Genomic DNA, 26842 nt, shown 5'->3' with positions numbered 1-26842 from the left:
GTGGTGGTGATAGTAGTAGTGGTGGTGGTAGTAGTAGTAGTGGTGGTAGTAGTAGTAGTGGTGGTGGTGATAGCAGTAGTGGTAGTAGTAGTAGTGGTGGTGATAGTAGTAGTGGTGGTGATAGTAGTAGTAGTGGTGGTGATAGTAGTAGTAGTGGTGGTGATAGTAGTAGTGGTGGTGATAGTAGTAGTAGTGGTGATAGTAGTAGTGGTGGTGATAGTAGTAGTAGTGGTGATAGTAGTAGTGGTGGTGATAGTAGTAGTAGTGGTGGTGATAGTAGTAGTAGTGGTGGTGATAGTAGTAGTAGTGGTGGTGATAGTAGTAGTAGTGGTGGTGATAGTAGTAGTAGTGGTGGTGATAGTAGTAGTAGTGGTGGTGATAGTAGTAGTAGTGGTGGTGATAGTAGTAGTGGTGGTGATAGTAGTAGTAGTGGTGGTGATAGTAGTAGTTGTGGTGGTGATAGTAGTAGTAGTCGAGTAGTGCTGACTGTCCACTCTTTGGCCGACTGGTTAAGGAGCGGCTTTCCCATACCGCTGGTCGCGGGTTCGTGCCCCGAGCCCGGTGAAACCCTTTTCGAGTCTCGGTTAATTTCTCATGTGTTTCGTGACACAGTAGTAGTAGTAGTAAAAATAGTAATAGTAATAGTATGATTAATAGTATTCGTAGTAGCTGTAGTAGTAGTAAAAGTAGTAGTAACAGCATCAATAGTGGTAGTGTTAGTAGTAGTCGAATTATCTTAATTATTATTATTATTATTATTATTATTATTATTGTTATTAATATTATTATTATTATTATTATTATTATTATTATTATTATTATTATTATTATTATTATTATTATTATTATTATTATTATTATTATTATTATAATTTTTTATCATTATTATTATTATTATTATTATTATTATTATTATTATTATTGTTATTGTTATTGTTATTCTTATTCTTCTTATTATTATTATTATTAGTAGTAGTAGTAGTAGTAGTAGTAGTAGTAGTAGTAGCAGTGATAGTAGTAGTAGTAGTAGTAATAGTAGTAATAGCATTATTATTATTATTATTATTATTATTATTATTATTATTATTATTATTATTATTATTATTATTATTCGTAGTAGTTTTAGTAGTATTAGTATTAGTATTAGTAGAAGTAGTAGTAGTAGTAGTAGTAGTAGTAGTAGTAGTAGTAGTAGTAGTAGTAGTAATAGTATTAGTATTAGTACTAGTAGTAGTAGTAGCGTCATCAACATCATCATTAATAATAAAATTCGAACTAACTTGTCCACGAACATTTCCCCGCCATTTTTTTTTCCAGAGAGGGGGGGGGTGACGCTTTGCAAGACGATAGAGAGAAAGAAAAAGGGATAACTGAGAGACAGACGAAGGAAGGAAGGAAGGAAGGAAAGGAAATATCTGAAGGAAGCTGAAGAAGATAAGAAAGAGAGGAGACAGGAAGGTAGAAGGAGAGAAAGGAGGGAAGACAGAAAAAACGGAGGAAAATAAAGGAAGCAAGAGAGAAAGAATTAAGGAAGGGAGGAATAGGGAAGGGAAGAGGAAAGGAAGAGAGGAGGGAAAAATATAAAGAAACAGACGAGGGAATGATAGAAGAAAGAGAAAGGGAAGAAGGAAAAAGGGAAGAGAAAGGGAAAAGAAAGGAGGAAAAAGAGAGGGAAGAAGGAAGAAGGGGAGAGAAAGGGTAGAAGGAAGGAGGGAAGATAAAGAGAAGAAGGAAGGAGGAAAGAGAAAGAGGAGAAGACAGGAGGGAAGATGAAGAGAAAAAGGAAGGAGGAAAGTGAAAAAGAAGGAAGGAGGAAAGAGAAAGGGGAGAAGGAAGGAGAGAAGATAAAGAGAAAAAGGGAGGAGGAAAGTGAAAGAAAAGAAGGAAGGAGGAAAGGGAAAGGGTAGAAAGAAGAAGAGAGAAAGGAAAAAAGAAAGAGGAGAAGGAAGAAGATAAAGAAAGGGGGGAAGGAATAAGGGACACTGCAGGATTACCGTTGTCCACTGCAGGATTACCGTTGCCTACTGCAGGATTACCGTTGCCTCCTGCAGGATTACCGTTGCCTACTGCAGGATTACCGTTGCCCACTGCAGGATTACCGTTGCCTACTGCAGGATTACCGTTGCCTACTGCAGGATTACCGTTGCCTACTGCAGGATTACCGTTGTCCACTGCAGGATTACCGTTGCCTACTGCAGGATTACCGCCTCCCGCAGGATTACCGTTGCCTACCGCAGGATTACCGCTGTCCACTGCAGGATTACTGCTGCCTACCGCAGGATTACCGCTGCCCACCGCAGGATCACCGCTGCCCACCGCAGGATTACCGCCGCCCACCGCAGGATTACCGCCGCCCACTGCAGGATTACCGCCGCTCACTGCAGGATCACTGCCGCTCACCGCAGGATTACCTGCCCACCGCAGGATCACCGCCGCCCACCGCAGGATCACCGTTGCCCACCGCAGGATCACCGCCCACCGCAGGATTACCGCCGCTCACCGCAGGATCACCGCCGCTCTACTGCAGGATCACCGCCGCTCACCACAGGATTACCGCCACTGCTCACTACAGGATTACCGCCGCCACCACAGGATTACCGCCGTCTACCACAGGATCACCGCCGCCTACCGCAGGATTACCGCCGCTCACCGCAGGATTACCGCCGTTCACCGCAGGATTACCGTTGCCTACTGCAGGATTACCGTTCACCGCAGGATTACCGCCGCCCACCGCAGGATCACCGCCGTTGCTCACTGCAGGATCACCGCCGCTCACTACAGGATTACCGGTGCCCACTTCCGCCCCTGCAGGATCACCGTTGCCCACTACAGGATCACCGCTGTCCACCGCAGGATCACTGCCAACCACCGCAGGATTACTGCCGCCTACCGCAGGATCACCGCCGCCTACCGCAGGATTACCGCCGTCCACTACAGGATTACCGCCGCCCACCGCAGGATTACCGTTGCCTACTGCAGGATCACCGCCGCCCACCGCAGGATTACCGCTGCTCACTGCAGGATTACCGCCGCCCACCGCAGATTACCGCCGCCCACCGCAGGATTACTGCCGCCCACCGCAGGATCACCGTTGCCCACTGCAGGATTACCGTTGCCTACTACAGGATTACCGTTGCCCACTGCAGGATTACCGTTGCCTACTACAGGATTACCGTTGTCCACTGCAGGATTACCGTTGTCCACTGCAGGATTACCGCTCCTACCGCAGGATTACCGCTGTCCACCGCAGGATTACCGCCGCTCGCCGCAGGATTACCGCTGTCCACTGCAGGATTACCGCTGCCGCCTGCAGGATTACCGCTGTCCACCGCAGGATTACCGTTGCCTGCCGCAGGATTACCGTTGCCTACCGCAGGATTACCGCTGCCTACTGCAGGATTACCGCTGTCCACCGCAGGATTACCGTTGCCTACACCGCAGGATTACCGTTGCTCACCGCAGGATTACCGTTGTCCACTGCAGGATTACCGTTGTCCACCGCAGGATTACCGTTGTCCACCGCAGGATTACCGCTGTCCACTGCAGGATTACCGTTGCCTGCCGCAGGATTACCGTTGTCCACTGCAGGATTACCGCTGCCTGCCGCAGGATTACCGTTGCCCACCGCAGGATTACCGCCGCCTACTGCAGGATTACTGCCGCCCACCGCAGGATTACCGTTGCCTACTACAGGATTACCGCTGCCTACTACAGGATTACCGTTGCCCACTGCAGGATTACCGTTGCCCACTGCAGGATTACCGTTGCCCACTGCAGGATTACCGTTGTCCACTGCAGGATTACCGTTGTCCACTGCAGGATTACCGTTGTCCACTGCAGGATTACCGTTGTCCACTGCAGGATTACCGTTGCCTGCTGCAGGATTACCGTTGTCCACTGCAGGATTACCGTTGCCTGCTGCAGGATTACCGTTGCCCACTGCAGGATTACCGTTGCCTACTGCAGGATTACCGTTGTCCACTACAGGATTACCGTTGCCTGCTGCAGGATTACCGTTGCCCTCTGCAGGATTACCGTTGCCTGCTGCAGGATTACCGTTGCCCACTGCAGTTTACCAGAGAAGTGGATGAAAGAGTAAAGATTCACGTCAACTCTTGCATAGGGAGTTGTGAGAGAGCGTCATAAGGAGGGGGAAATAATGTAGAAGGAAAGATGCTTCAGTTTAACAAGTGATGAAAGAGTGGAGAAAAAGATCAACCCCTGTACTAGGAAATTGGACAGCATAAGGGCAAGTTGTTTTAGTAGTACGTGGATGAAGCTCTGCCCGTCATGCTCCGGCCTGGCAGGCTGAGGTTTGACCCCCGTTCTGGCCGGGATTTTCCCGCTGCCAAGGAGCGATTACTGTCCCGCCTTGAGCATGGGGGACGGGGTGTGGGGTGCGTGCAGGCCAGGACAGTGCCCTGAGATACACTATCGAGCCTTGCTCTGGTCGGGATAGTACTTGCTGGCGATGATGAGTCCAGCTTGTGATCATGCCATGGTGAATTGCACACACACACACACACACACACACACACACACACACACACACACACACTCGTGATAATCTCTGCGTAAACATTCATCCGGTTTTCACTATCCTAAGAAAGTTAAGTGCTCACATAACCAACTCTCTCTCTCTCTCTCCCTCCCTGACACACACACACACACACACACACACACACACACACACACACACACACACACACACACACACACACACACACACACACACACTCACTGAGTCTAGGGACAATCGAGTAAGCATCAACAGCTGAAATCTTAATTAACCTGCTGACACACCTGAGTTTGTGCGTGCGTGTGTGCGTGTGTGTCAGTGTGTGTGTGTGTGTGTGTGTGTGTGTGTGTGTGTGTGTGTGTGTGTGTGTCAGAGAAAGGTTCACGGTGATGGATAGATTGAGAGAGAGAGAGAGAGAGAGAGAGAGAGAGAAAGGGGGAGGGGGGGGCAAGGGATAATGTACGGTGCAAACTTTGTGGCTGAGGCGCCGTGATAAATGACGGAAATAACGCCAGGGAAAAAAAAATGATATTTGTCATCAGTCTGTGGCGAGGAGTAGGAGTGGAGGATGAGGAGGAGGAGGAGGAGGAGGAGGCAGAGGCAGAGGCAGAGGCAGAGGAGGAGGAAGAGGAGGAGGAGGAGGAGGAGGAGGAAGGGGGAGGTAGAGGAAGAAGACGACGATAAAGATGAGTATGAAAATGAAAATGAAGATGAAAATGAAGATGAAGACGAAAAAGATGAAGACGAAGAAGATGAAAAAGAAGACGAAGAAGATAAAGACGAAGAAGATGAAAAAGAAGATGAAAAAGAAGACGAAGAAGATAAAGACGAAGAAGATGAAAAAGAAGATGAAAAAGAAGACGAAGAAGATAAAGACGAAGAAGATGAAAAAGAAGACGAAGAAGATGAAAAAGAAGAAGATGAAAAAGAAGACGAAGAAGATAAAGACGAAGAAGATGAAAAACTAGACGAAGAAGATGAAAAAGAAGACGAAGAAGATGAAAAAAAAAAAAAACGAAGAAGATGAAAAAAAAACGAAGAAGATGAAGACGAAGAAGATCAAAAAGAAGAAGATCAAAAAGATCAAAAAGAAGACGAAGATAAAGACGAAGAAGATGAATAAGAAGACGAAGAAGATGAAGACGAAAAAGATGAAAAAAGAAGACGAAGAAGTTGAAGACGAAGAAGATGAAAAAGAAGAAGATCAAAAAGAAGACGAAGATAAAGACGAAGAATATGAATAAGAAGACGAAGAAGATAAAGACGAAGAATATGAATAAGAAGACGAAGAAGATGAAGACGAAGAAGATGAAAAAATAAGACGAAGATGAAGACGAAGAAGATGAAGACGAAGAAGATGAAAAAGAAGACGCAGAAGATGAAGACGAAGAAGATGAAAAAATAAGACGAAGAAGATGAAGACGAAGAAGATGAAAAAGAAGACGAGGAAGATGAAGACGAAGAAGATGAAAAAGAAGGCGAAGAAGATAAAGACAAAGAAGATGAAAAAGAAGACGAAGAAGATGAAGAGGTAGAAGATGAAAAAAGAAGACGAAGAAGATGAAGACGAAGAAGATGAAGACGAAGAAGATGAAGACGAAGAAGATGAAAAAAGAAGACGAGGAAGATGATAAAAGAAGACGAAGAAGATGAAAAAAGAAGACAAAGAAGATGAAAAAAGAAGACGAAGAAGATGAAGACGAAGAAGATGAAGACGAAGACGAAGAAGATGAAGACGAAGAAGATGAAGACGAAGAAGATGAAGACGAAGACGAAGAAGATGAAGACAAAGAAGATGAAGACAGAGAAGGTGAAGACGAAGAAGATGAAGAAGAAGGAGAAAACGAAAACGAGAACGAAGACGAAGAAGAAAGGGAAAAAGAAAATGAAAGAGGATGCAGTGTAGGAGAAGAGGAGGGAACAGAGAGAAGAGATAAAGGAGAAAGAAAGGAGATGAACATTACAGAGGATAGAAGGGGAGGAGGAGGAGGAGAAGGGGATGGAGGGTGGTGAAGAGGAGGAAGAAGCAAGCAATAGGAGTAGGAATCAGAGGAGGAGAGGGGGTAGGAGGCGGAGGAGGAGGAGGAAGAAGAAAGAAGACGTATAAGAAGGGAGAATAATAAGGATAAAAATGAAGGATGCAAAGAAGATGTGAGTGAATGAGTAAACTGAGAAAGGGAGAAAGAAAGAGGGAAAAAAATAAAGATGGAAGGGCTGACAGACAGGCAACTAGACGGAAAGACGGACACAAAGAACGAAAAGGGAAAGGAAATCAAGAAAAATGGAGGAGGAAGAGGACGAATAAAAGCAAGAGGAGGAGGAGAAGACTGAGGGAAGAAGTAGTCACATCTTACACACACACACACACACACACACATACACACACACACGTTAATGGAGTCTGATTGAGCGCGGGATGATTATTATAAGATCCAATTAATAGTTTTACGGGGCGAGGAGACCCAATCTGACCACCACCACCACCATCTCCTCCACCTCCATCACCACCTCCACATCCTCCTGTGATGTGGTGGTGGTGGTGAACTAATATGTCACAGTTCACGGTATCGCACAAGTATTATTACTGTTATTATTATTATTATTATTATTATTATTATTATTATTATTATTATTATTATTATTATTATTATTATTATTATTATTATTATAATTATTATTATCATTATCATTATAATTATTATTATTATTATTAGTATAAGTAGTAGTAGTAGTAGTAGTAGTGTAGTTTATTGCATGATTATCAGTAGTATTGTTTCTTCTTATCCATGTCTGTGTTAATGTCTGTGCTTTATCTCTGCGTGTCGATAACTGCATGATGAACAGTGTCAGTCAACCCGTACAGTATATCTACTTATCCATGTCTGTGTTAACCTGTCTGCTGCTTTATCCATTCTGTGCTGCCCATGTCTGTATTCATCTGTCTTTCTACACAGTATATCTACTTATCCATGTCTGTGTTAACCTGTCTGCTGCTTTATCAATTCTGTGCTGTCCATGTCTATCCATATGTCTATTTATTCAGTATATCTATTTATCCATGTCTTTGTTAACCTGTCTGCTGCTTTATCCATTCTATGTTATCCATGTCTGTATTCATATATCTATCTATAGAGTATATCTATTTTTTTCATGTCTATCCATCTATCTTGTTTGTCTATTTGTCCGTGTTTTAAAGCAAACAGCTCAAGGGCAAGAACGAACGAAACCAAAAGCCTACTAACCAAAAGCCCACTAACCCAAAAGCCCGCTAACCAAAAAGCCCACTAACCCAAAGCCAACTAATCAAAAGCCCACTAACCCAAAGCCCACTAATCAAAAGCCCACTAACCCAAAGCCCACTAATCAAAAGCCCACTAACCCAAAGCCCACTAATCAAAAGCCCACTAACCCAAAGCCCGCTGTTTCCTCACCTTTGTCTGCCAGAGAAACGCATGCTAATGACGCTGACCACTTTGCAGAAGTGGCCGAGTAAGGACGAGGAGTAAATGGGAACTGCAAAGGAACGTGAAGAAGGGAAGGAAGAGGAAACTACCAGGGATAAATTGTGCTGCAAGGCGGGCAATGATGAAGCTGTAAGTAGGGACGCACTTCGTTAACAAGTTCAGAAGAGTAGTCAGTTTCCAGTTGAGAGTTTGAGGTAAAGAAGGACTGGGAATCTTTAGTTTAGGTGATAAGGAAGGGAAAGGTTTAGTGTAGAAGGGGACAAGTTAAGTGTAGAAGGGGAAAAGTTTAGTGAAGAAAGGGGCAGGTTTAGGGAAGAAGGGGACAGGTTTAGTGAAGAAAGGGACAGGTTTAGTGTACAAGGAGACAGGTTTAGTGTACAAGGGGACAGGTTTAGTGAAGAAGGGGACAGGTTTAGTGAAGAAGGGGGCAGGTTTAGTGGAGAAGGCGACAGGTTTAGTGAAGAAGGGGGCAGGTTTAGTGAAGAAGGGGGCAGGTTTAGTGAAGAAGGGGACAGGTTTAGTGAAGAAGGGGTCAGGTTTAGTGAAGAAGGGGACAGGTTTAGTGAAGAAGGGGACAGGTTTAGTGAAGAAGGGGACAGGTTTAGTGAAGAAGGGGACAGGTTTAGTGAAGAAGGGGGTAGGTTTAGTGAAGAAGGGAACAGGTTTAGCGAAGAAGGGAACAGGTTTAGTGAAGAAGGGGGTAGGTTTAGTAAAGAAGGGGACAGGTTTAGTAAAGAAGGGGACAGGTTTAGTGAAGGAGGGGGTAGGTTTAGCGAAAAAGGGGACAGGTTTAGTGAAGAAGGGGGCAGGTTTAGTGGAGAAGGCGACAGGTTTAGTGAAGAAGGGGGCAGGTTTAGTGAAGAAGGGGGCAGGTCTAGTGAAGAAGTGGACAGGTTTAGTGAAGAAGGGAGCAGGTTTAGTGGAGAAGGCGACAGGTTTAGTGAAGAAGGGGACAGGTTTAGTGAAGAAGGGGGCAGGTTTAGTGAAGAAGGGGACAGGTTTAGTGAAGAAGGGGACAGGTTTAGTGAAGAAGGGGACAGGTTTAGTGAAGAAGGGGGCAGGTTTAGCGAAAAAGGGGACAGGTTTAGTGAAGAAGGGGGCAGGTCTAGTGAAGAAGGGGACAGGTTTAGTGAAGAAGGGGACAGGTTTAGTGAAGAAGGGGGCAGGTTTAGTGAAGAAGGGGACAGGTTTAGTGAAGAAGGGGACAGGTTTAGTGAAGAAGGGGACAGGTTTAGTGAAGAAGGGGGTAGGTTTAGTGAAGAAGGGGGTAGGCTTAGCGAAAAAGGGGACAGGTTTAGCGAAGAAGGGAACAGGTTTAGTGAAGAAGGGGGTAGGTTTAGTAAAGAAGGGGGCAGGTTTAGTAAAGAAAGGGGCAGGATTATTATTATTTTTTTTTTTTTTACAGCTACGGAGACAGTTCAAGGGCGTAATGAAAAGAAGAAAAAAAGAAGAAAAAAAAAGGCCCGCTACTTACTGCTCCAGAACAGAGGTTAAAGGAGTGTTCAAAATCAGAGGTCAATTTCGGGAGGAGAGGTGTCCTGATAACCTCCTCTTGAAAGAGTTCATGTCACCGGCAGGAGGAAATACAGATGAAGGAAGATTGTTCTAGAGTTTACCAGCGTGAGGGATGAAAGAGTGAAGATGCTGGTTAACTCTTGCATAAGGGGTTTGGACAGCATAGGGATGAGCATGAGTAGAAAGTCTTGTGCAGCGGGGCCGCTGGAGGAGGGGTGGCATGCAGTTAGCAAGTTCAGAAGAGCAGTCAGCATGAAAATATCGATAGAAGATAGAAAGAGAGGCAACATGGCTGCGGAGTTTGAGAGGTAGAAGACTATCTGTATGAGGAGGAGAGCTGATGAGACGAAGAGCCTTTGATTCCACTCTGTCAAGGAGAGCTGTGTGAGTGGATCCTCCCCACACATGAGATGCATACTCCATATGTTAAGAAGGGGACAGGTTTAGTGAAGAAGGGGACAGGTTTAGTGAAGAAGGGGACAGGTTTAGTAAAGAAGGGGGTAGGTCTAGTAAAGAAAGGGGCAGGTTTAGTGAAGAAGGTGACAGGTTTAGTGAAGAAGGGGATTGGTTTAGTGAAAAAGGTGACAGGTTTAGTGAAGAAGGGGACAGGTTTAGTGAAGAAGGGGACAGGCTTAGTGAAGAAGGGGACAGGCTTAGTGAAGAAGGGGAAAGGTTTAGTGAAGAAAGGGACAGGTTTTTAAAGAAGAAGGGGATAGGTTTAGTAAAGAAGGGGGCAGGTTTAGTGAAGAAGGGGACAGGTTTAGTGAAGAAGGGGACAGGTTTAATAAAGAAGGGGACAGGTTTAATAAAGAAGGGGACAGGTTTATTGAAGAAGGGGACAGGTTTAGTGAAGAAGGGGACAGGTTTAATAAAGAAGGGGACAGGTTTAGTGAGGAAGGGGACAGGTTTAGTGAAGAAGGGACAGGTTTAGAAGAAGGGACAGGTTTAGTGAAGAAGGGACAGGTTTAATTAAGAAGGGGACAGGTTTAGTGTAGAAGGGGACAGGTTTATTGAATAATGGGACAGGTTTAGTGAAGAAGGGGACAGGATTAGTTAAGAAGGGGACAGGTTTAGTGAAGAAGGGGGCAGGTTTAGTGAAGAAAGGGACAGGTTTACTGAAGAAGGGGGCAGGCTTAATGAAGAAGGGGACAGGTTTAGTGAAGAAGGGGACAGGTTTGGGGAAGAAAAGAACAGGTTTAGTGAAGAAGGGGACAGGTTTATTGTACAAGGGGACAGGTTTAGTGAAGAAGGGGGCAGGTTTAGTGAAGAAGGGGACAGGTTTAGTGTATAAGGGGACAGGTTCAGTGTACAAGGGGACAGGTTTAGTGTATAAGGGGACAGGTTTAGTGTATAAGGGGACAGGTTTAGTGAAGAAAGTGACAGGTTTAGTGTTCAAGGGGACAGGTTTAGTGAAGAAGGGGGCAGGTTTAGTGAAGAAGGGGACAGGTTTAGTGAAGAAGGGGGCAGGTTTAGTGTACAAAAGGACAGGTTTAGTGAAGAAGGGGTCACGTTTAGTGTACAAGGGAACAGGTTTAGTGAAGAAGGGGACAGGTTTAGTGAAGAAGGGGATTGGTTTAGTGAAAAAGGTGACAGGTTTAGTGAAGGGGACAGGTTTAGTGTTCAAGGGGATAGGTTTAACGAAGAAGGGGCAAGGTTTAGTGAAGAAGGGGACAGGTTTAGTGTACAATGGGACAGGTTTAGTGAAGAAGGGGACAGGTTTAGTGAAGAAGGGGACGGGTTTAGTAAAGAAGGGGGTAGGTTTAGTAAAGAAGGGGGCAGGTTTAGTGAAGAAGGTGACAGGTTTAGTGAAGAAGGGGATTGGTTTAGTGAAAAAGGTGACAGGTTTAGTGAAGAGGGGACAGGTTTAGTGAAGAAGGGGGCAGGCTTAGTGAAGAAGGGGACAGGCTTAGTGAAGAAGGGGACAGGTTTAGTGAAGAAGGGGACAGGTTTATTGAAGAAGGGTAAAGGTTTAGTAAAGAAGTGTACAGGTTTAGTAAAGAAGGTGACAGGTTTAGTGAAGAGGGGCCAGGTTTAGTGAAGAAGGGGGCAGATTTAGTGGAGAAGGGGACAGGTTTAGTGAAGAAGGGGGCAGATTTAGTGAAGAAAGGGGCAGGTTTAGTAAAGAAGGGGACAGGTTTAGTGAAAAACGGGACAGTTTTAGTGAAGAAGGGGGCAGGTTTAATGAAGAAGGGGACAGGTTTAGTGAAGAAGGGGATAGGTTTAGTGAAGAAGGGGACAGGCTTAGTGAAGAAGGGGACAGGTTTAGTGAAAAAGAGGGCAGGTTTAGTGAAGAAGGGGGCAGGTTTAGTGAAGAAGGGGACAGGCTTCGTGAAGAAGGGGACAGGCTTAGTGAAGAAGGGGACAGGTTTAGTAAAGAAGGGGACAGGTTTAGTAAAGAAGGGGACAGGTTTAGTAAAGAAAGGGGCAGGTTTAGTGAAGAAGGGGGCAGGTTTAGTGAAGAAGGTGACAGGTTTAGTGAAGAAGGGGGCAAGTTTAGTGAAAAAAGGGGCAGGTTTAGTGAAGAAGGGGACTGGTTTAGTGAAAAAGGGGACAGGTTTAGTGAAGAACGGGGCAGGTTTAGTGAAGAAGGGGGCAGGTTTAGTGAAGAAGGGGACAGGTTTAGTGAAGAAGGGGACAGGTTTAGTGAAGGGGGCAGCTTTAGTGAAGAAGGGGGCAGGTTTAGTGAAGAAGGGAGCAGGTTTAGTGAAGAAGGGGACAGGTTTAGTGAAGAAGGGAACAGGTTTAGTGAAGAAGGTGACATGCTTAGTGAAAAGAGGGACAGATTTAGTGAAGAAGGGGACAGGTTTAATGAAGGAGGGGACAGGTTTATTGAAGACGGGGGCAGTTTTAGTTCAGCAGGGGACTGGTTTAGTGAAGAAGGGGACAGGTTTAGTGAAGAAGTGGACAGGTTTAGTGAAGAAGGGGGCAGGTTTAGTGAAGAAGGGGACAGGTTTAGTGAAGAAGAGGACATGTTTAGTGAAGAAGGGGGCAGGTTTTGTGACTAAGGGGACAGGTTTAGTGAAGTAGGGGACAGGTTTAGTGAAGAAGGGGACAGGTTTAGTGAAGAAGAGGACATGTTTAGTGAAGAAGGGGGCAGGTTTAGTGAAGAAGGGGACAGGTTTAGTGAAGAAGGGGACAGGTTTAGTGAAGAAAGGGACAGGTTTAGAGAAGAAGGGGGTAGGCTTAGAGAAAAAGGGGACAGGATTAGTGAAGAAGGTGACAGGTTTAGTCAAGGAGGGGGTAGGTTTAGCGAAAAAGGGGACAGGTTTAGTGAAGAAGGGGACAGGATTATTATTATTTTTTTTTTACAGCTACGGAGACAGTTCAAGGGCGTAATGAAAAGAAGAAAAAAAGAAGAAAAAAAAAGGCCCGCTACTTACTGCTCCAGAACAGAGGTTAAAGGAGTATTCAAAATCAGAGGTCAATTTCAGGAGGAGAGGTGTCCTGATAACCTCCTCTTGAAAGAGTTCATGTCACCGGCAGGAGGAAATACAGATGAAGGAAGATTGTTCTAGAGTTTACCAGCGTGAGGGATGAAAGAGTGAAGATGCTGGTTAACTCTTGCATAAGGGGTTTGGACAGCATAGGGATGAGCATGAGTAGAAAGTCTTGTGCAGCGGGGCCGCGGGAGGAGGGGAGGCATGCAGTTAGCATGATCAGAGAAGCAGTCAGCATCAAAATATCGATATAAGATAGAAAGAGAGGCAACATGGCTGCGGAGTTTGAGAGGTAGAAGACTATCTGTATGAGGAGGAGAGCTGATGTGACGTCGAGCCTTTGATTCCACTCTGTCAAGGAGAGCTGTGTGAGTGGATCCTCCCCACACATGAGAGGCATACTCCATATGTTAAGCAGGGGACAGGTTTAGTGAAGAAGGGGACAGGTTTAGTCAAGAAGGGGACAGGTTTAGTGAAGAAGGGGACAGGTATAGTGAAGAAAGGGCAGGTTTAGTGAAGAAGGGGACAGGTTTAGTCAAGAAGGGGACAGGTTTATTGAATAAAGGGACAGGTTTAGTCAAGAAGGGGACAGGTTTAGTGAAGAAGGGACAGGTTTAGTGAAGAAGAAGGGACAGGTTTAGTGAAGAAGGGACAGGTTTAGTGAAGAAGGGGACAGGTTTTAAGTGAAGAAGGGGATGGGTTTAGTAAAGAAGGTGACAGGTTTAGTGAAGAAGGACAGGTTTAGTGAAGAAGGTGACAGGTTTAGTGAAAGAAGGGGACAGGTTTAGTGAAGAAGGGACAGGTTTAGTGAAGAAGGGGACAGGTTGAAGGGACAGGTTTAGTGAGGAAGGGGACAGGTTTAGTGAAGAAGGGGACAGGTTTAGTGAAGAAGGGGACAGGTTTAGTGAAGAAGGGGACAGGTTTAGTGTATAAGGGGACAGGTTTAGTGAAGAAAGTGACAGGTTTAGTAAAAGGGGACAGGTTTAGTGAAGAAGGTGACAGGTTTAGTGAAAAAGGGGACAGGTATAGTGAAGAAGTGACAGGTTTAGTGAAGAAGACAGGTTTACTGAAGAAGAAGGGCAGGTTTATTGAAGAAGGGGACAGGTTTAGTGAAGAAGGGGACAGGTTTGGGGAAGAAAAGAACAGGTTTAGTGAAGAAGGGGACAGGTTTATTGTACAAGGGGACAGGTTTAGTGAAGAAGGGGGCAGGTTTAGTGAAGAAGGGGACAGGTTTAGTGTATAAGGGGACAGGTTCAGTGTACAAGGGACAGGTTTAGTGTATAAGGGGACAGGTTTAGTGAAAGAATGTGACAGGTTTCGTGTAGAAGGGGACAGGTTTAGTGAAGAAGGGGTCAGGTTTAGTGTAGAAGGGGACAGGTTTAGTGAAGAAGGGGGCAGGTTTAGTGTACAAAAGGACAGGTTTAGTGAAGAAGGGGGCAGGACTAGTGAAGAAGGGAACAGGATTAGTGAAGTAGGGGACAGGTTTAGTGAAGAAGGGGATTGGTTTAGTGAAAAAGGTGACAGGTTTAGTGTTCAAGGGGATAGGTTTAACGAAGAAGGGGCAAGGTTTAGTGAAGAAGGGGACAGGTTTAGTGAACAATGGGACAGGTTTAGTGAAGAAGGGGACAGGTTTAGTGAAGAAGGGGACAGGTTTAGTAAAGGGGGTAGGTTTAGTAAAGAAGGGGGGGGACAGGTTTAGTGAAGAAGGTGACAGGTTTAGTGAAGAAGGGTTGGTTTAGTGAAAAGGTGACAGGTTTAGTGAAGAGGGGACAGGTTTAGTGAAGAAGGGGGCAGGCCTAGTGAAGAAGGGGACAGGCTTAGTGAAGTAGGGGACAGGTTTAGTGAAGAAGGGGACAGGTTTAATGAAGAAGGGGACAGGCTTCGTGAAGAAGGGGGCAGGTTTAGTGAAGAAGGGGACAGGTTTAGTAAAGAAGGGGCAGGTTTAGTGAAGAAGGGGCAGATTTAGTGGAGAAGGGACAGGTTTAGTGAAGAAGGGGCCAGATTTAGTGAAGAACGGGTCAGGTTTAGTAAAGAAGGGGACAGGTTTAGTGAAAAACGGGACAGTTTTAGTGAAGAAGGGGGCAGGTTTAATGAAGAAGGGGACAGGTTTAGTGAAGAAGGGGATAGGTTTAGTGAAGAAGGGGACAGGCTTAGTGAAGAAGGGGACAGGTTTAGTGAAAAAGTGGGCAGGTTTAGTGAAGAAGGGGCAGGTTTAGTGAAGAGAGGACAGGCTTCGTGAAGAAGGGGGACAGGCTTAGTGAATAAGGGGAAAGGTTTAGTAAAGAAGGGGACAGGTTTAGTAAAGAAGGGGACAGGTTTAGTAAAGAAAGGGCAGGTTTTAGTGAAGAAGGGGCAGGTTTAGTGAAGAAGGGTGACAGGTTTAGTGGAAGAAGGGGCAAGTTTAGTGAAAAAAGGGGGCAGGTTTAGTGAAGAAGGGGACTGGTTTAGTGAAAAAGGGGACAGGTTTAGTGAAGAACGGGGCAGGTTTAGTGAAGAAGGGCAGGTTTAGTGAAGAAGGGACAGGTTTAGTGAAGAAAGGGGACAGGTTTAGTGAAGGGGCAGCTTTAGTGAAGAAGGGGCAGGTTTAGTGAAGAAGGGAGCAGGTTTAGTGAAGAAGGGGACAGGTTTAGTGAAGAAGGGAACAGGTTTAGTGAAGAAGGTGACAAGATTAGTGAAAAGAGGGACAGATTTAGTGAAGAAGGGGACAGGTTTAATGAAGGAGGGACAGGTTTAGTGAAGAAGGGGCAGGCTTTAGCGAAAAGGGACGGGTTTAGTGAAGAAGGGGGCAGGTCTAGTGAAGAAGTGGACAGGTTTAGTGAAGAAGGGGGGAGGTTTAGTGAAGAAGGGGACAGGTTTAGTGTAGAAGTGGACATGTTTAGTGAAGAAGGGGCGGGTTTAGTGAAGAAGGGGACAGGTTTAGTGAAGAAGGGGGCAGGTTTAGTGAAGAAGGGGACAGGTTTAGTGAAGAAGAGTACAGGTTTAGTGACGAAGGGGCCAGGTTTAGTGAAGAAGGGGACAAGTTTAGTGAAGAAGGGGACAGGTTTAGTGAAGAAAGGGACAGGTTTAGTGAAGAAGGGAACAGGTTTAGTGAAGAAGGTGACATGCTTAGTGAAAAGAGGGACAGATTTAGTGAAGAAGGGGACAGGTTTAATGAAGGAGGGGACAGGTTTAGTGAAGAAGGGGGCAGGTTTAGCGAAAAAGGGGACGGGTTTAGTGAAGAAGGGGACAGGTTTAGTGAAGAAGTGGACAGGTTTAGTGAAGAAGGGGGCAGGTTTAGTGAAGAAGGGGACAGGTTTAGTGAAGAAGAGGACATGTTTAGTGAAGAAGGGGGCAGGTTTAGTGAAGAAGGGGACAGGTTTAGTGAAGAAGGGGGCAGGTTTAGTGAAGAAGGGGACAGGTTTAGTGAAGAAGAGGACATGTTTAGTGAAGAAGGGGGCAGGTTTAGTGAAGAAGGGGACAGGTTTAGTGAAGAAGGGGACAGGTTTAGTGAAGAAAGGGACAGGTTTAGTGAAGAAGGGGGTAGGCTTAGCGAAAAAGGGGACAGGTTTAGTGAAGAAGGGGACAGGTTTAGTGAAGGAGGGGGTAGGTTTAGTAAAGAAGGGGGCAGGTTTAGTAAAGAAAGGGGCAGGATTATTATTATTATTTTTTTTTTTACAGCTACGGAGACAGTTCAAGGGCGTAATGAAAAGAAGAAAAAAAGAAGAAAAAAAAAGGCCCGCTACTTACTGCTCCAGAACAGATGTTAAAGGAGTATTCAAAATCAGAGGTCAATTTCAGGAGGAGAGGTGTCCTGATAACCTCCTCTTGAAAGAGTTCATGTCACCGGCAGGAGGAAATACAGATGAAGGAAGATTGTTCTAGAGTTTACCAGCGTGAGGGATGAAAGAGTGAAGATGCTGGTTAACTCTTGCATAAGGGGTTTGGACAGCATAGGGATGAGCATGAGTAGAAAGTCTTGTGCAGCGGGGCCGCTGGAGGAGGGGTGGCATGCAGTTAGCAAGTTCAGAAGAGCAGTCAGCATGAAAATATCGATAGAAGATAGAAAGAGAGGCAACATGGCTGCGGAGTTTGAGAGGTAGAAGACTATCTGTATGAGGAGGAGAGCTGATGAGACGAAGAGCCTTTGATTCCACTCTGTCAAGGAGAGCTGTGTGAGTGGATCCTCCCCACACATGAGATGCATACTCCATATGTTAAGAAGGGGACAGGTTTAGTGAAGAAGGGGACAGGTTTAGTGAAGAAGGGGACAGGTTTAGTAAAGGGGGTAGGTCTAGTAAAGAAAGGGGCAGGTTTAGTGAAGAAGGTGACAGGTTTAGTGAAGAAGGGGATTGGTTTAGTGAAAAAGGTGACAGGTTTAGTGAAGAAGGGGACAGGTTTAGTGAAGAAGGGGACAGGCTTAGTGAAGAAGGGGACAGGCTTAGTGAAGAAGGGGAAAGGTTTAGTGAAGAAAGGGACAGGTTTTTAAAGAAGAAGGGGATAGGTTTAGTAAAGAAGGGGGCAGGTTTAGTGAAGAAGGGGACAGGTTTAGTGAAGAAGGGGACAGGTTTAATAAAGAAGGGGACAGGTTTAATAAAGAAGGGGACAGGTTTATTGAAGAAGGGGACAGGTTTAGTGAAGAAGGGGACAGGTTTAATAAAGAAGGGGACAGGTTTAGTGAGGAAGGGGACAGGTTTAGTGAAGAAGGGGACAGGTTTAGTGAAGAAGGGGACAGGTTTAGTGAAGAAGGGGACAGGTTTAATGAAGAAGGGGACAGGTTTAGTGTAGAAGGGGACAGGTTTATTGAAAAAAGGGACAGGTTTAGTGAAGAAGGGGACAGGATTAGTTAAGAAGGGGACAGGTTTAGTGAAGAAGGGGGCAGGTTTAGTGAAGAAAGGGACAGGTTTACTGAAGAAGGGGGCAGGCTTAATGAAGAAGGGGACAGGTTTAGTGAAGAAGGGGACAGGTTTGGGGAAGAAAAGAACAGGTTTAGTGAAGAAGGGGACAGGTTTATTGTACAAGGGGACAGGTTTAGTGAAGAAGGGGGCAGGTTTAGTGAAGAAGGGGACAGGTTTAGTGTATAAGGGGACAGGTTCAGTGTACAAGGGGACAGGTTTAGTGTATAAGGGGACAGGTTTAGTGAAGAAAGTGACAGGTTTAGTGTTCAAGGGGACAGGTTTAGTGAAGAAGGGGGCAGGTTTAGTGAAGAAGGGGACAGGTTTAGTGAAGAAGGGGGCAGGTTTAGTGTACAAAAGGACAGGTTTAGTGAAGAAGGGGGCACGTTTAGTGTACAAGGGAACAGGTTTAGTGAAGAAGGGGACAGGTTTAGTGAAGAAGGGGATTGGTTTAGTGAAAAAGGTGACAGGTTTAGTGTTCAAGGGGATAGGTTTAACGAAGAAGGGGCAAGGTTTAGTGAAGAAGGGGACAGGTTTAGTGTACAATGGGACAGGTTTAGTGAAGAAGGGGACAGGTTTAGTGAAGAAGGGGACGGGTTTAGTAAAGAAGGGGGTAGGTTTAGTAAAGAAGGGGGCAGGTTTAGTGAAGAAGGTGACAGGTTTAGTGAAGAAGGGGATTGGTTTAGTGAAAAAGGTGACAGGTTTAGTGAAGAGGGGACAGGTTTAGTGAAGAAGGGGGCAGGCTTAGTGAAGAAGGGGACAGGCTTAGTGAAGTAGGGGACAGGTTTAGTGAAGAAGGGGACAGGTTTAATGAAGAAGGGGATAGGTTTAGTAAAGAAGGGGGCAGGTTTAGTGAAGAAGGGGACAGGTTTAGTAAAGAAGGGGGCAGGTTTAGTGAAGAAGGGGGCAGATTTAGTGGAGAAGGGGACAGGTTTAGTGAAGAAGGGGGCAGATTTAGTGAAGAAAGGGGCAGGTTTAGTAAAGAAGGGGACAGGTTTAGTGAAAAACGGGACAGTTTTAGTGAAGAAGGGGGCAGGTTTAATGAAGAAGGGGACAGGTTTAGTGAAGAAGGGGATAGGTTTAGTGAAGAAGGGGACAGGCTTAGTGAAGAAGGGGACAGGTTTAGTGAAAAAGAGGGCAGGTTTAGTGAAGAAGGGGGCAGGTTTAGTGAAGAAGGGGACAGGCTTCGTGAAGAAGGGGACAGGCTTAGTGAAGAAGGGGACAGGTTTAGTAAAGAAGGGGACAGGTTTAGTAAAGAAGGGGACAGGTTTAGTAAAGAAAGGGGCAGGTTTAGTGAAGAAGGGGGCAGGTTTAGTGAAGAAGGTGACAGGTTTAGTGAAGAAGGGGGCAAGTTTAGTGAAAAAAGGGGCAGGTTTAGTGAAGAAGGGGACTGGTTTAGTGAAAAAGGGGACAGGTTTAGTGAAGAACGGGGCAGGTTTAGTGAAGAAGGGGGCAGGTTTAGTGAAGAAGGGGACAGGTTTAGTGAAGATGGGTTCAGGTTTAGTGAAGGGGGCAGGTTTAGTGAAGAAGGGGGCAGGTTTAGTGAAGAAGGGAGCAGGTTTAGTGAAGAAGGGGACAGGTTTAGTGAAGAAGGGAACAGGTTTAGTGAAGAAGGTGACATGCTTAGTGAAAAGAGGGACAGATTTAGTGAAGAAGGGGACAGGTTTAATGAAGGAGGGGACAGGTTTAGTGAAGAAGGGGGCAGGTTTAGCGAAAAAGGGGACGGGTTTAGTGAAGAAGGGGACAGGTTTAGTGAAGAAGTGGACAGGTTTAGTGAAGAAGGGGGCAGGTTTAGTGAAGAAGGGGACAGGTTTAGTGAAGAAGAGGACATGTTTAGTGAAGAAGGGGGCAGGTTTAGTGAAGAAGGGGACAGGTTTAGTGAAGAAGGGGGCAGGTTTAGTGAAGAAGGGGACAGGTTTAGTGAAGAAGAGGACATGTTTAGTGAAGAAGGGGGCAGGTTTAGTGAAGAAGGGGACAAGTTTAGTGAAGAAGGGGACAGGTTTAGTGAAGAAAGGGACAGGTTTAGTGAAGAAGGGGGTAGGCTTAGCGAAAAAGGGGACAGGTTTAGTGAAGAAGGGGACAGGTTTAGTGAAGGAGGGGGTAGGTTTAGCGAAAAAGGGGACAGGTTTAGTGAAGAAGGGGACAGGATTATTATTATTTTTTTTTTTTTACAGCTACGGAGACAGTTCAAGGGCGTAATGAAAAAAAAAAAAAAAGAAGAAAAAAAAAAGGCCCGCTACTTACTGCTCCAGAACAGAGGTTAAAGGAGTGTTCAAAATCAGAGGTCAATTTCGGGAGGAGAGGTGTCCTGATAACCTCCTCTTGAAAGAGTTCATGTCACCGGCAGGAGGAAATACAGATGAAGGAAGATTGTTCTAGAGTTTACCAGCGTGAGGGATGAAAGAGTGAAGATGCTGGTTAACTCTTGCATAAGGGGTTTGGACAGCATAGGGATGAGCATGAGTAGAAAGTCTTGTGCAGCGGGGCCGCGGGAGGAGGGGAGGCATGCAGTTAGCAAGTTCAGAGAAGCAGTCAGCATGAAAATATCGATAGAAGATAGAAAGAGAGGCAACATGGCTGCGGAGTTTGAGAGGTAGAAGACTATCTGTATGAGGAGGAGAGCTGATGTGACGAAGAGCCTTTGATTCCACTCTGTCAAGGAGAGCTGTGTGAGTGGATCCTCCCCACACATGAGATGCATACTCCATATGTTAAGAAGGGGACAGGTTTAGTGAAGAAGGGGACAGGTTTAGTCAAGAAGGGGACAGGTTTAGTCAAGAAGGGGACAGGTTTAGTCAAGAAGGGGGCAGGTTTAGTGAAGAAGGGGACAGGTTTAGTCAAGAAGGGGACAGGTTTAGTCGAGAAGGGGACAGGTTTAGTCAAGAAGGGGGCAGGTTTAGTGAAGAAGGGGACAGGTTTAGTGAAGAAGGTGACAGGTTTAGTGAAAAAAGGGGACAGGTTTAGTGAAGAAGGTGACAGGTTTAGTGAAGAAGGGGGCAGGTTTAGTGAAGAAGGTGACAGGTTTAGTGAAAAAGGGGACAGGGTTAGTGAAGAAGGTGACAGGTTTAGTGAAAAAGGGGACAGGTTTAGTGAAGAAGGTGACAGGTTTAGTGAAAAAGGGGACAGGTTTAGTGAAGAAGGTGACAGGTTTAGTGAAGAAGGTGACAGGTTTAGTGAAAAAGGGGACAGGATTAGTGAAGAAGGTGACAGGTTTAGTGAAAAAAGGGGGCAGGTTTAGTGAAGAAGGGGACAGGTTTAGTGAAGAAGGGGACAGGTTTAGTGAAGAAGGGTGCAGGTGTGTGTTATCAAAAATCAAGTGATAAATGTTTGAACGGTTGCATTGTTTCTGCCATTCATCACTTGCATTAACCTCTTGGCAGTCTTTACTCTCATGTGCATTGTTGCCTGTTTCAGGATTTTACGTTGCAGTACATCGTGTAGTGTTTGTGTCTATCCATTATTATTTGTTTTATTCCCTATGGCTCGAGTTGGCTATTTTGGGGGCTGGGAAGATTTGGTGTTCGTAGTGATAGGTTTACGGTGGTGCGGGTAAGGAAAGGCAGCAAACCACAGTCTAGCTCACTCCCTTGTTTGGCATATGCGTTTCAGGCGCCATGTCACACAGTTTTTCGAATATAACATTTTAACAAGGCGTCGGACAAGGATGGTATTTTGGAAGGCGATGTTTGAGACCCCGACCTAATTGGCAAAAATAGGCCTAGGTGCTAAATGTGGATGATTACGGCACTTGTAGGAGTAACTTTAAGGTAAACTTCACTAAAATATACAGGCACGGGTAGCGAGGCTAGATGCCGTCATCACGTATGCACCGCCTCTCATTCAAGTCGTGACGTCAATTTCACGTTTTACTATGAAGTAGTAGTAATCACTGAATCAACTGGTAGTTTCTCTCTCTCTCTCTCTCTCTCTCTCTCTCTCTCTCTCTCTCTCTCTTTTACACACACACACACACACACACACACACACACACTAGTTCAGCCCTATGCATAGGGATGATGCTCATTTGAAATTATTACATATTTGCGAAAAAGTTTTACTCGCAGGAAATTACTTATCCTTTGCATGGAAAATACGGTCTTTGGTACAACATGCTGTAAGTATATAACTAAGTGCAGTGGCTGAACTATTGTTACTGTGTGTGTGTGTGTGTGTGTGTGTGTGTGTGGTGTGTGTTGCCATGACGTACTTGGTTAGGAGTGATAGCAGAGAGGAGGAGGAGGAGGAGGAAAGGAATGTTGGAAAGTTTTGTTTAGTCGGAGCAACATCCGTGGTCATATGACGGAGAGAGACAGAAGGGGAAGGAATTATAGGGGAAGGGAACAGACCCCAGGAGACGGGACACAACCCTCGATTAATATTGGTACACTGCTGGGTGGACAGGGGTGTAGGGTATTGGAAAATTCGCCCAAATTTCTCCACTCCGCCCGGGAATCGAACCCGGGCTCTCCCGGTTGTGAGCCGAGTGTGCTAACTACTGCACCACGAAGCCCCCAAGAGAAGGAGGAGAAGGAGGTTGAAGAGGAGGAAAATACATGAGGAAAAGAGGGAAAGGAAGACAAACATATAAATAAAAAGAACCGTGGAGGAAGGAAAGGATGAAAGTATGTGTGTGTGTGTGTGTGTGTGTGTGTGTGTGTGAGAGAGAGAGAGAGAGAGAGAGAGAGAGAGAGAGAGAGAGAGAGAGAGAGAGAGAGAGAGAGAACTGCCGGTTGAGATGATTACTACGTCATAGTTACACGTCACATGGACGTCAAGAATGAGAGGCGGTGCATACATGATGACGGCACCTAGCCTCACTACCCGTGCCTCTATATTTTAGTGAAGTTCAATTTAAAGTTACTCCTACAAGTGCCGTAATCATCCATATTTGGCACCTAAGCCTATTTTTTGCCAATTAGGTCGGGGTCATCGTCTTCCAAAATACCATCCTTGTCCGACGCTTTGTTAAAATGTTATAATCGAAAAACTGTGTGACATGGCGCCTGAAACTCATAGTATGTTTACCCATTATTATTTCTCCGTTTCCTGGAGCTCAACTTCCCCATTCTTTGTGTCGGTAAAATTGGCACCAGTGATAAGGTTTTAGGTTGTGTGAATAAGGCAAGGCAGCGCACCACAGTCTGGCTCACCCCATCACCACCTTTTCAGGTTTACGAGGACACATCCGGAGTGACCGTGGGGGACCCCGTGACGAAGACCGGCAAGCCCCTCTCGGTGGAGCTAGGCCCGGGCATCATGAGGAACATTTACGACGGGATCCACCACCCACCCCAGGAGATTGGCGACCTCGCGCAGCTATCTATATCCACAAGGGCATCTCCACCCCGCCCTCTCCCACTCCAAGGCCTGGGACTTCCAGCCGCAGCGAGCCGTCAAGGTGCGTTGCTGTGACTCTTGCTCCATAACCTTAAGAAGGGCACTCGGCAAGTTGCCTAAAACCAAAATTGAAGCACCTGAATGTATTTTTTCTAGGCATGGCATGTCTTAATGATGGACTATGAGGGTGTTTAAATAATTAACACACATTTTACATTAAGTTGCCATAATTTAGTGGTAAATTTACAGAATATTCACAGAGGGACTTCTCACTGACCTTTACAGTTACAGGAAAATGCTCATATGTACTAGATGGAGTGAGTTTCAAATAAAAAAAATTGAGTAAATAATTTCTTAAAATTAAGATACAACACTGTAGTGATTTTTTTCACAGTATTTTGCCGGTACTCTAAGAAGTGATCATTGATAAAAAAAATTAAGTATTTACAGAAATGACTCTTGTAGACACAGACATGCAGGTAATTATACACACAGCAAAGTATTGCTGAGTTATTACTGTGTGAAGCATGACTGGCCAGGTAGTGTCAATATTGTAGACATAGAAATACAGGTAATTATACACACAGCAAAGTATTGCTGAGTTACTACAGTGTGAAGCATGACTGGCCAAGTAGTGCCAATATTGTAGACACAGAAATACAGGTAATTATACACACAACAAAGTATTGCTGAGTTACTACAGTGTGAAGCATGACTGGCGAGGTAGTGTCAATACAAACCTGATTGATTTGTGAACAAACATGGTTTGAGGTGCAGGGCTTTGAAGAGTTTAGTTCGAGGCCTCACAATCAGTATTACCTTCTCATGTTTGTGATTCCCACCACCAAAACACTGCCCTTCCAGGAAGTCTCTAGGGCAGCCTCACCTCTGACTGCTGACTCTGGAACCCTCCAGCTTGGTATTAAGCCTCCGTTGTTGTTTTTTCTTCTCTTTTTCGTCTGTGAACTGGCTTTGCCCTCTCCCTCATGGCATCCCAGTCTTACAAATCCTCAACACTCCTGGATGTTCCTGGAGCCCCAACTCTTTTCTGGTGCAGCCTCTCACACACCCGGTGTTGAAAATCAAGCTGGCTTTGGCTACTGCAAATTCCAAAGTTACTTTCCCCAGACCTTAAATTTAATGTCCAATAATTCTTACCATGGCGGCATCTCTAGAGTAAACTTACATCATTCAGCCTATCATAGACCCCTTTTAGTAGTTCTTTATGTTTGTAGAATTAGGACCTTCATCGAATTATGACATCACATCACCATCCCTCCAACCTGCCACTGCCCGCTGCCAAGACACCTTGACTTGTCTCCTGCCCTTCCCTTTCCTCTCACACCCCACTCCTCCTCACCCCTTCACACCTCTGCCTTCCCTCCCTTACCACTTCTTCCCTTCCCTTCCCTCTCACACCCCACTCCTCCTCACCCCTCCACACCTCTGCCTTCCCTCCCTTACCACTTCTTCCCTTCCCTTCCCTCTCACACCCCACTCCTCCTCACCCCTTCACACCTCTGCCTTCCCTCCCTTACCACTTCTTCCCTTCCCTTCCCTCTCACACCCCACTCCTCCTCACCCCTCCACACCTCTGCCTTCCCTCCCTTACCACTTCTTCCCTTCCCTTCCCTCTCACACCCCACTCCTCCTCACCCCTTCACACCTCTGTCTTCCCTCCCTTACCACTTCTTCCCTTCCCTTCCCTCTCACACCCCACTCCTCACCCCTTCACACCTCTGCCTTCCCTCCCTTACCACTTCTTCCCTTCCCTTCCCTCTCACACCCCACTCCTCCTCACCCCTATACACTTCTGCCTTCACTCCCTTACCACTCCTTCCCTTCCCTTCCCTCTCACACCCCACTCCTCCTCACCCCTCCACACCTCTGCCTTCCCTCCCTTACCACTCCTTCCCTTCCCTTTCCTCTCACACCTCACTCCTCACCCCTCCACACCTCTGCCTTCCCTCCCTTACCACTTCTTCCCTTCCCTTTCCGCTCACACCCCCACTCCTCCTCACCCCTCCCCACATCTCGCTTCCCTCCCTTACCACTCCTTCCCTTCCCTTTCCTCTAACACCCCACTCCTCCTCACCCCTCCCTTATCACTCCTTCCCTTCCCTTTCCTCTCACACCCCAGACCTCCTCACCCCTCTACACCTCTCCCTTACCACTCCTTCCCTTCCCTTTTCTTTCACTCCCATGTCCTCCTCACCCCTCCACACCTATGTCTTCCCTCCCTTATCACTCCTTCCCTTCCCTTTCCACTCATACCACACTCCTCACCCCTCCACACCTCTCACTTATGTTACCCATCCTTCCTTCACTCTCCTCACCTCTCCCTTCTGTTCCCCATCCTTCCTTCACCCTCCACAGATCTCCCTGCTGCCCCACATCTCCACACTAACCACAGCCCTCCTCTTCCCCAGGTCGGCAGTCACATCACAAGCGGCGATCTCTTCTATCGGCATGGTTACAGGGAAATCCATCATCAACCACAGGATCATCTTGCCCCCAAAGGCCCGAGCCACAGTCACCCATCTGGCAGCTCCCGGCAACTACTCCCTGGATGAGACGGTGCTGGAGGTGGAGTTTGGGGAGAGGAGCACCTGTACAGCATGGTGCAGGTGGGGGGGGTGGCTAAGGACCGTATCCTCAGGGATCTGGGGTCTCACAGACACACACATTGGTAAGGGTCTTGTAGAGGCTGTGTTAAAGTTTCCATGGGTAGTTTTCTGAGCCTAGCGACAGTTTGACAAGGCTTGTGTGTGGCGTGAATGTGAAAAACACTCATGAGGACCCAACTAAGCTCCTTTGTGGCCCTGGAAACACTTGTAGTGACAGCCAAGTGTCTCAGAAATGATCCCATTGATTTCCCATTTTGTGTTTTTGCATATCTCTTCTCTGGCTGTCCAAGTTTCCCATGAAGAGATAATCAAGGTCTACACCTTTTCACCCTCAAACTAAAAAAGTTGAATTTCAAATTGAAAAAAGTTGAAATTCAAATTTTAAAAAGTGAAATTCAATTTTTTTTTAATTTAAATTTAAAAAGTTGAAATTCAAATTTAAAAATTTGAAATTCAAATTTAAAAAATTGAAATTCAAATTTAAAAATTTGAAATTCAAATTAAAAAAGTTGAAATTCAAAGTTGAAATTCAAATTTAAAAAGTTTAATTTCAAATTTAAAAAGTTGAAGTTCAAATTAATAGATGAAGTGCAAGTCATAGAAAGAGATATATGTGCAAACATACATACATAAATTCATACATCCACAAACTTATCATATATATATATATATATATATATATATATATATATATATATATATATATATATATATATATATATATATATATATGAAAATATCTGCGTGAGCGGCGTGGATCGAACTCGCGTCCCCTAAGATGAAAACCCTAAGCTCTACCACTAAGCCTTCGGGCAGTGTGTGTGTGTGTGTGTGTGTGTACAGTATGCATGTATGTATGTATGTATTTACGTGTGTGGAGGGGATGTGTGGTATGAGAGCTTGTGGAATAAGTATTTGTGGAATGAGTGCGTGTGGAATAAGTATTTGTGGAATGAGGGTTTGTGGAATGAGTGGGTGTGGAATAAGTATTTTTGGAATGAGTGCTTGTGGAAGAAGTGCATGTAGAATAAGTATTTGTGGAATGAGTGCGTGTGGAAAAAGTATTTGTGGA

General features: G+C 45.5%; 1 long non-coding RNA gene across 2 annotated transcripts in view; it reads left to right on the top strand.

The window, feature by feature from the left end:
* Nucleotides 1-26090, top strand: part of LOC126990063 (uncharacterized) — a 31160-nt gene extending 5070 nt beyond the window's left edge. Inside the window, exons 2-4 of one of the 2 annotated variants that reach the window (XR_007743978.1) lie at nucleotides 7999-8112; nucleotides 22976-23204; nucleotides 25573-26090. This is a non-coding gene — a long non-coding RNA (uncharacterized LOC126990063). Of the gene's footprint in view, nucleotides 1-7998; nucleotides 8178-22975; nucleotides 23457-25572 lie in introns of those variants that run through there. The other variant, XR_007743979.1, reaches the window with a different exon arrangement.
* Nucleotides 26091-26842: the final 752 nt, after the last annotated feature.

The sequence above is a fragment of the Eriocheir sinensis genome, unplaced genomic scaffold, assembly GCF_024679095.1.
Source record: "Eriocheir sinensis breed Jianghai 21 unplaced genomic scaffold, ASM2467909v1 Scaffold1437, whole genome shotgun sequence".
Lineage (NCBI taxonomy): Eukaryota > Metazoa > Arthropoda > Malacostraca > Decapoda > Varunidae > Eriocheir > Eriocheir sinensis.
The sequence above is the reverse complement of the archived record's forward strand: the minus strand, read 5'-3'. Positions and strand labels throughout refer to the sequence as shown.